Source organism: Ursus maritimus, unplaced genomic scaffold (genome assembly GCF_017311325.1).
Source record: "Ursus maritimus isolate PB19 unplaced genomic scaffold, ASM1731132v1 scaffold_6, whole genome shotgun sequence".
NCBI lineage: Eukaryota > Metazoa > Chordata > Mammalia > Carnivora > Ursidae > Ursus > Ursus maritimus.
Window position 1 is genome coordinate 3,811,998 of NW_024426774.1, and position 9,230 is coordinate 3,821,227.

Below are 9,230 nucleotides of genomic sequence, written 5' to 3' on the forward strand. Positions count from 1 at the left end.
GAACAAAAACATACATATCCCTTTTAGGGACATTCAGAGGTAAGAAATGTAAGGGAGAATAAACATTCCAGGCTCTTCCAGCACTGGTGCCTCCAACAAGAAATGTGTGCTGGGTGTGAGCCAGATGCTGAGCTAGGGATGTCCTAGGTTACTGAATAATCATGTGTATTTCACCAATGTAAGTAGGGTTTTAAAGACCAAATGAAATCACAAAGTGGTCCAAGGTACCTCTCTTTTCTGATTGCTTTAGGGAATCAGGAGTTGAGAAGGACACGTGGATGAATTTGGGGTGTCAAATGCGTACGTGTGTATGGAGGGAGAGTAGTGGAAAGAAATCCCCATGACGAGGATGGGGAGGACATGACATTTCTGGGGTGGAAGGGACCAATGCGACTATAAGAGCCAGACTCACTGGTTTTTGAAAATCCCATTTGTAGGCCTGGTGCGGCTTAGGCCGCTGACCCATGTGGCATGTGCACCTCATTGCGAAATTCTACCTGGTCGGGTCAGTGTGGTTCGCAGCTGTGGCTCAGATGGTCACGTGGATGGGATTTAGTGCCCAAACACTTCATGCCTGGAGGCCCGAGTTGGAAGCCTGACATCCTTTCAGAGAGAACTGAAATGCCATTATGCCAACTGAGGGAGGAAGCAGGTCTGGTCAGACTGGCACCGGAACAGGGGGGACGGGTCACCCAGGGTGGGGCGCCAGGCCTGACGTGCAGGGCGTTTGTGTGAACACAAGCATTTTAGATTCATGGCTTTCCTCTGCTCCACAGTGTAAGTTAGTGATGGTGTGAGCAAGGTAAGAGTCCTCATTTCAGTATGAAATATGTCACAGACACAAAACTAACCTATGAAACCAGAGGGGCAGGCAGGCAGATAAATGAGGTCAGTCCACAGCATGACCGGCCACCCAGTTCCGACCTGGAGTAACAGATCTGCAGAAAGGGAAAAATCACTCAATTCTTCTTTCTATCCCATCAACTTGCTTGCATGTCACATTTCAAATTCCTTCATTCTCCCTGTTGGAAATTAGGATTTTCTAGTAATACACTAAAAATCAGTAAATTAAGTAAATATGGCAACAGTGGGGCTACCCTGGGAGTTCAAAGAAATCATATAGAAACCAGGCAGAAAATGCAAGGTGTCTTCCTGTGGTGTAACCCAGCACTTGTTTTTTTATGCTAATTATATGGTTATTATTAAATGTTATTTAACACCTGGAAAATTGACTTTATTTTACTGTTAGGGTAGACTAGGATGGGGGTGGGGGTGAGAATGTTCACAGGTCTTAAGTGGGATTAACACTGCTTGCTTATATCAACAAGGAAGGTAACAAGGAAAGGAAAAAAACAAACAAACCAGAAAAGGCCCAGGAATCTGATGAGACCCTAAATATAGTACAGTAGGTGATAGAGGATAAATATTTCTAGCAGGTAAAAGCCAAGAAGATAAGTACTAGGTAGGCTGCACCTGGTTTGCTTATCGGACCCTTTAGGAACGCTCTCACTGGTTTCCTGTTTATCCACGCCTCCAGCTGAGGAAGGACATTGTTCTGTAGGAAGATTCTGTTTGCCGCTTCTCTACACCCCAGTGCATAAGCCTCTGGCTTTTCCAATGATTTCAGGTGATGGATTTCCCCGCCGTGGGGAAGAAGTCTTTTGACACCAGGCCTGGGACAGGCTATTGCTTATTTTCTGTTATTTGTTGAATATACTTAAACACATCAATGAGACCCCAATCGCTTCTCAACACTTCTGTCTGCAAGAACTGTGTGTATGTATACATCCATGTTCATGAAGTTAGTAAAGAAAGAAAGGCTGGAGGACGTTTTCCTGCTGCACAGACGGCTCCACACCACCCCTCCCTGCGTGGGGCGGAGAAACCCAGCCAGCAGGAGCGGCTGGAGGGTGCAGGGGCTCGGGTGGGGAGGCGGGGGCACGGTGCCACAGGTGCTTAGGGGAGAACAGGGGGAGGGTAGACAGAGGGGAGCGCTCCCAGCTTCCTCCAGACGCAGTCAGCCCGGGCCGGGCCGCTTGGGTGCAGCCTGGAGGGAGGCGCTGCCGCCACCCCCAGCCGTGCCTCCATCCCCCCCCACCCCCATCCCTTGCTGGGGAGCAACCTCCAGGCCAGGCTGCCCTGCACAACAGGAGCAGGACTGAGCCCGCCAGGAGCCCTGCAGGTGATGCAGGTGGTGCAGGTGAGATGGAGCGAAGCATCCTTTTGGTTCTGGGTCTGAGAGGAGGGCTGGGTGGGACTGAGTTCTCTGAAACCTTGCCAGCAGTGGAGACTCCGTTTCCCCTCTGTAAGGGTCTGTGGCAGTGAGCCCCGGGAGGGGGGAGGCCAGAGCCCCCAAGCTCATGGTGAATGAGGCTGAGTGTGGGGCCTGGCCCCGCATCCTGCCCCCCTCCCCTTGCCCCCGCCCCAGATCCCCAGGCAGGTGCCCAGGAGTGCCAGCTGCAGTCCTTGCACACCCTCTGTGTTATTCCTGGGTGGCTCTAATGAAGCCGGAAAGGCACCTCCTGTGATATAAGATTTTAAGGGCCCATTGCACCTTGGCCTGAGCAGCCAGCTTGCCGATTGCCCATCCAAGATGAGCACAGAAACGGCCCCTATCAGAGCTGCAGCCTTGGCTGTCGGCACTCAGCGGGGCTTGTGAACCGCATGGTGGAGGCTCAGAGGAGCGCGCTGGCCCGCCAGAGCCCGTGGCTTTGGGACATGGCAGAATCTCACAGATGTGCTGCTTCGCGCACAAACCCAGCTTTCTCTGAGCCCCCACCCCACACCTCCTTAGCTTTGGCTCTAAGGATGCAGACCTGGGGGTGGGGGTGGCAGGAAGAAGCCTGGGGGCAGATGGGGCTTTGCGTTAAGCCCAGACTGCCTGCACCCAGAGCCTTTGAAGGGGGTTTTGGGGAGCAGGGAGGTTGCGTTTCAGAGACCAGGCAGCTTTCATTTCCTTGGTGGCCTTCATCAAGATACCTCATTCTTTGACATTTCCTGCCCAGAAACCTTTGAACCATATATATGTATATATTTTTTTTTGCTGATTGTGTGTTGTGCTCCCCGAAGGCATGGTTTTGAGTCTTTTCTATGCCTTGCGCTGTGTCACACCACGGGACGGGGGATGGCTGGGTGGTGTCTCTGCCCTACCATGCGCCAGAGATCCGGTGAAACGGGGAGGGCTGTCTCAGGCCTAGTGTGACCTGTGGCACATCACGATTCCCTCCCTGCGCTGTCGTATTGGTCAGGGAGAACCTGACCCAGTTTTAGGGACCTCAAGACAAATATCCCAAGTGCCCTCCTCAGACAGGCCCTATTGCCTAAATGCTTCTTTTACTCAGCAGTGCTCTGACTTTTAGATCTGAGAGCGTCTTTGTGAGTAAGCACCTCACCACTGTGGCCAACATCCAGAGAACTTCCACTGACCTGTCAATTATGCCGTATTTAGTATCTGGGTCAAGATGGAAAAAAACTGTTTTTCTCTTCAAAGGTTTCTTACGAGTCATTTGTGAAAACATACTTTTTGGTGTTCAGTGAAAATGTTAACCTGGTACCAATGACCAGATCTGGGGGAAATCCCCACAGAGCTGACGATGTCCCCTGGCCTACGACTGTTCGTCATGGACACGTCTGCTCTGGTCTTGGATGGCGTTGTCTCCAGGTCTGTCCTGGTAGCCTGTCTTTATGTGTTCCCAACTTGGAGGTGGAGCAGGGGCTGGGCCTTCTCCCCGCCTGGTCTTTCCCCAGTCTGTGTGAATGTGGTTTCACTGGTGCTCTGCTTTCTCTAGTAATGGCTTCCAGGCTTGGAAGGTGGTGAAGGCGAGGCAAGAGGTGGCAAGGTCCAGAATCCAGCCACAAGCCTCTTTTCATGCTTTGGCCTGATGAGGGATGGCCTTTGGTGACAGGTTGCCTGGGCTGGGTAGGGTGCATTCAGAGGAACTCCTATAAGGTGGTGCTGGAGACCTGGGGCCTCCACCCACAGGTAGCCTTGACAGTGACATAAGAGCCATCGACATCCCTGATCTCCATAAAGAAAGTACCTTTCTTCCCCTGTCAGCCCCAATTGCTCAGTATGATGATGCATTACCATACTGGGGATTGTGAGTTTGGGCATCATGAGCGCCATATTGAATGGAGGAAAGATCAAATGAGTAAACCCTGATGACGGGGGAGATATAAGGGGATGGTTGGATGCTGCTGCCTTAGAAAGGGTTGTGCCTTTTGAGAGTCTGTTTAAAATTGATATAATGACTGTTATGCTTCTGAAAGTCCTCTTCTTTTGTCTTATTGTGTTTTTGTCTTCGGCTCAACAGCCAGAGCTGTCCTGTTGCACTTCTGCAACATCTGTGGTCAAGAGTGTAGACTCAGGAGGTAGACTCTCTGGGTTGGAATCCAGGTTGGAATCTGATGGCCAAGTATTAGTTGTGTGACATTAGTGCCTTTGTGCCTCAGTTTCCTCATTTGTCAACTGGGGGATAATAGCAGTATCAACTTCACAGGGGTGTTGTGAGGATTAACGGAGTCCATGTGAACGCAGCACCTGGATGGAGCATGGTAGGCTAAGCACTGTGGAGGCAAGGGCTTTTTTTTTTTAATTTTTATTTAAGATTTTATTTATTTATTTTTAGAGAGAGAGAGCAGTGAGTGGGGAGGGCTGAGGGAGAGGGGGAGGGAGAAGGAGGGGAGAGAGGGAAATATAGTTGACCTATTTCACTATTTCACTGAATGGAGACCGTTTGCTAATGCACATTCTGGGCTTTTTAGTTACTTTGTGGATTCATATGGGAACAACTGGGTGAATTCATGTGAATTTCTGGGTCTTTAGACAGTCTGGAACAGTGTGGCTTGGGTGGAGTTCTGGAAGAACACTGGGACCACACGCTCTTTACCACTGAAGGGATACCCATTCCAGGAGGTGTCGGTCTGCTCATAGTCAGTGCTAGTTCCAAGCTGATATAAAACGCAGTTTTAGGAGATCGTTGTCAAAACAGCCCCAGGTCTTATGAATATGAAAAATGAGAAAGTATGGTGGTTATGTCAGTTTGATGACCCAGTACCAATATCTGCAAGTAGTAAAGGGAAATCTCTGGCAGACCCAGATGGAGCCGAGGGCTGGGCAAAGGTTTGCTGTCTGTTTGGGACCACTGTGAAAGCTGGGCAGCAAGATAGGCTGGCTCACATCCAGCAGGATGTGCAGGAGAGCCTTGTGTGGCCGCACCTGTTCTCACCTGGGAATGTCCCTCCATCGTTGGAAGCATTCTCAGGTGCGAGGCCTGCTGACGTGTTCCAAAACTCTCCTCCAAGTAGCCCTTTATGGCAATGATTCCCAATCAAGAGCTCTGGGAGTGGGCTTGGGAGCCTCCCGGGTGAGAGTCCCTGGAGGACAATGAAACCTCTGGTTTGCACCAGGCACATCACGGGTCATAACTCAGAGCAATTGTGCCACAGACTCAGTCTTACTAAGACAAAGTGGTTTGAGTTGTTTTTCTAGAAATGGAAACAGGCGTGCCCTGAGTCATTCATACCCTGGCTGGATCGCTTTCGTTAGCAATGGTTCGCATTTCCTAGATAATCTTATGCATGTAGGCTCCTCTCAGACACATTTTCTCCACATGGCCTGTGGAGTGACCAAAATTAGGCCCTGGTGTCTCCTCACTCACTGTGCCAGTTGGCAAACTCAGAAGGGTGCCAGGTGGAAATTTCACAATCTTAAAAAAGATATTAATGAGGATACAGAAGCGAAAGGCTCAAATACTGGCTGCTGTTTATTGTGCAAGAGCTCGCTGCTTGCGCTTGCTAAGGGCTTACATCCCCTATCTGCAATCTGTAAGCGGGGCGCTATCTGCCTCGTACAGATAAGGACGACGAAGCTGAGAGAGGCCGTGTTCAACTCATGGTGGACTTCAGAGCAAGAGGAAACGCTGCTGACACATCACCAGTGGGCTGTGTTCTACCCCTAGGAAGGGCGATGCTGTGTGCTGATTCTCTAGTGTCTTGTTTTTCTCGATCTCCTCTGTGGCTGGTGTTTTGAACCTGACCAGGTGGGGGGAGGGAGAGTGACAGTGGACAAGCAGGGAGGTCCAACCGAGGACCATGCGAGGACTCAAGCTGTCCAGCACCTTGATCTTGGCGAGGCACGGTAATAGTTGAGCTACTGCTCTTTGCTGCTGTTCCAGGCACTTCTCCCACTTTGGAAAGCTACCCATTTATTGCCTTAGGGGAGCCGTAGTGCAACAGAATAGGGAACTCAGGGTTGAATTTCAGAAAGAACTCAGGGTGTGAACAATACATTTGGAAGAATACTAGCTAGGAGACAGTGTTTGTTCCAAGCCTCCCTGAGATTAAATGAATGTTCTAGGGATGGGCAAAGGGGAAAAGAGCTCTGAGGAGGTGCCCGCTATGAGTCCTCGGTTGGAGGGGGGAATGGAGGGGCCCTACAGAAACCCCAGATATGCTGGAGAACCCTGGGAGGATGAAGTTCCGTGAACCCCTAAAGTTCCCTGGGGAGAGCCCAGGGAAAGAGACTTAACCCAGAGTCTCCCTGGTCCCCGCAGGTGACATATTTTTATCAGATGTTTAGGTGGACAGGCCTGAGTAGCCTGTGCACAGGCTCCCCCCCCTTGTGCCCGCTCTCACCGCATGTGGGTCCGGCAACAACACAGAACATTGACTTCACTGCCAGAGAGGAGCTGCCGTACTTGAGGAAGGCCCATAGCTGGGACAAGGAGGCTGTAGAGGTCATGAATGAACACCAGGAGACCAGATGGACGGAGGACATTTTTGCGAATACCAAAAATGTACCCACTGGTAGATGGCAGTGACCAAGGGCCAGATGCTGGCACTGCTGCTTCTGCCCTCACCTCACTGGATTGGCACGAGGCACTCCGGGGTTTTGATGTGACCTTGTAAAGGAAGAAATGAGACCCTGGAATTCAATGGAGACATCATAGAAATAAACGAATCATTGTTTCTTTGCACTCAAATCTGTTGGCCAAGATTTGTAGTCACTGCTTTCATGAGCTAGTGACGAGTTTGCTGTCATGGTAATGCTGGTAATTAGAGTTCTTGGTCGTGGTAAGGTTTTAGGCACAGCTTTAGTGACAATGCTGCAAGTTCGTAGGAGAAGGGACGTGGGAGTTTGAAAGCCTGGGGTTTCGGTTCTGGTCTTCACCTCCACTCCAATCATGGCCTCTGCCATTGATTCACCATTCTGGACCTCTGGTTTTTTTTATAAATTAATATTGGGTTAAATTATCTGTAATGTCACTCAGAGTTCTTATTTTGTAAGTTCTTATATGTAAGGTCACAAAATTAAAATCAGATGTTAAATTCATTTCAGATGGGGACAGGAAAACAATACATGAATCCCCTTTCCCCCCTTACTCATATTATCAACCAACTCACGGTCTTTTCATTTATACCCTATTTTGTGCTTACTTTTTATGCAACCCTGTAAGCAGTCACTTAAAGTGTGTGGACAGGTGATTTGGTCTCGCTCTATCCTGTATCTCATTGGTGACTTTTCTCTCAGGTGACTGCCTAGGAATTCTTGATATTTGCATTGGTCCTTGATTTTCTGATATCCTGCATTTGGTCTTAAAATAGGCACATGCTTTATCATGTGCTGACCTATTAATGTAAAGAAATCCCCAATGTCAATGAGGTTTAAAAAGGGAGCCCCAGGACAATCACAGTGTTCTTGACCCCAGTGACAGCCATTACGTGTGCAGGCTTCCTCGTGTGGACATCTGTCCTTGGGTGTAAGTTTTGCACTTTTAAAAGAACCACGGGACCAGCGAGATCAAAACAGTTTTTGGTACGTGTGTTATCCCCCAAACAAGTAAGAGTATCTATGTCAGAAGATGTGTGAATTCTGGTATTTTGTTTTTTCACCACCGTCCTAATTGTTGAATACCTTATTTAGTTCCAGTGAATGACTGAGGGAGGATGCAGAGAGAAATAGTTACACTTGCTTATGGAGTACACCTCTCTGTGCCTGTGTCCTTAGGTGATAACTGAGAGTTTAAGAGTTCAGTGATACAAAATATGACTTTACAGAAATAACTGTGCTTTTTCCTGTGCCTCGGGATAGCCATCCACCCCCCTCAATGCAGGGTGAATTACCTATCTTCCGTGTCCTTTTGGCACCCTGATTTACCGCTCATATAGCATTTCTCAGCCTTCGTGGTGATTTCTGTTAACTTGTCTACTTTCCACACAGGATGGTGAGCTCCTTTAAGACAGGAATTGTGTCATTCATTCTTGTAGTTCTAGCGCCTACAGAAGGGTCGAATGGGTGGCAGGATGGGTGGGTGGCAGAAGGGGTGAGTAGAAATAGGAGCAGAAAATAAGTGATCGTTATTCAGTACATGACATCATATGGAGTAACGTGTGAAGTTAAACGGATGCAGGTGAGCTGTTGGACCAGTTGGAAACACTCTATAGGACAAAAGTACTCCTAATAGCTACAACCGTTGATTTGCATACAGGTTTTAAAGAAGGTAAAGATAATTCGTCATGTAAGCAATTCACTTGTCCATGAAGACATAAGGCATATTCGTCCAATTACCAAATTGATCAATGAAATGATTTAGGAAGTCCGGTGGTTCATTTGCAGTAGATGACCAGTTACAAGAGGATGTCTAATTTGAAGCTCTGCTATGCTTGTTTCAAAAATCCTAAGCTCATTGTCTTACAGCAGTGGTTCTCAAACTTGGTTATACTGTTGATCCTTCAACAACTCAGGGATTAAGGGGGCCAACCCCTCGTATGTTTTATGTGTTATATACTGTATTCTTGCAATAAAGTAAGCTGGAGAAAAGCAAAGGTTAAGAAAGCCATAAGGAAAAGAACATACATTTACAGGAATGGACTATAAAACATGACATATAAGTGGACACAACACAGTTCAAACCCATGTTGTCAAGGGTCAGCTGTACATCAGAATCCCCAGGGAAGCTTGAAAAAAAATCCTGATTCTCAGGCTCTCTCGAAGACATCATCTCAGACTCCTGGGGTTGATACCCAGGCATTGATAGCATGTCAAGCTCCCCAGGTGATTCCAATGGGCCTGGTGACCTCTTTCCTGGGCTATGACCCACACAAGGACACTGGACTATAAATTTCAAGAAGGAATTGCCCGAAGATAGCAAGAAATTAGGCTGGAGCATGGGACGCCTAGGTGGCTCAGTTGGTTAAGCGCAGTCTTCGGCTCAGGTCATGATCCCCGA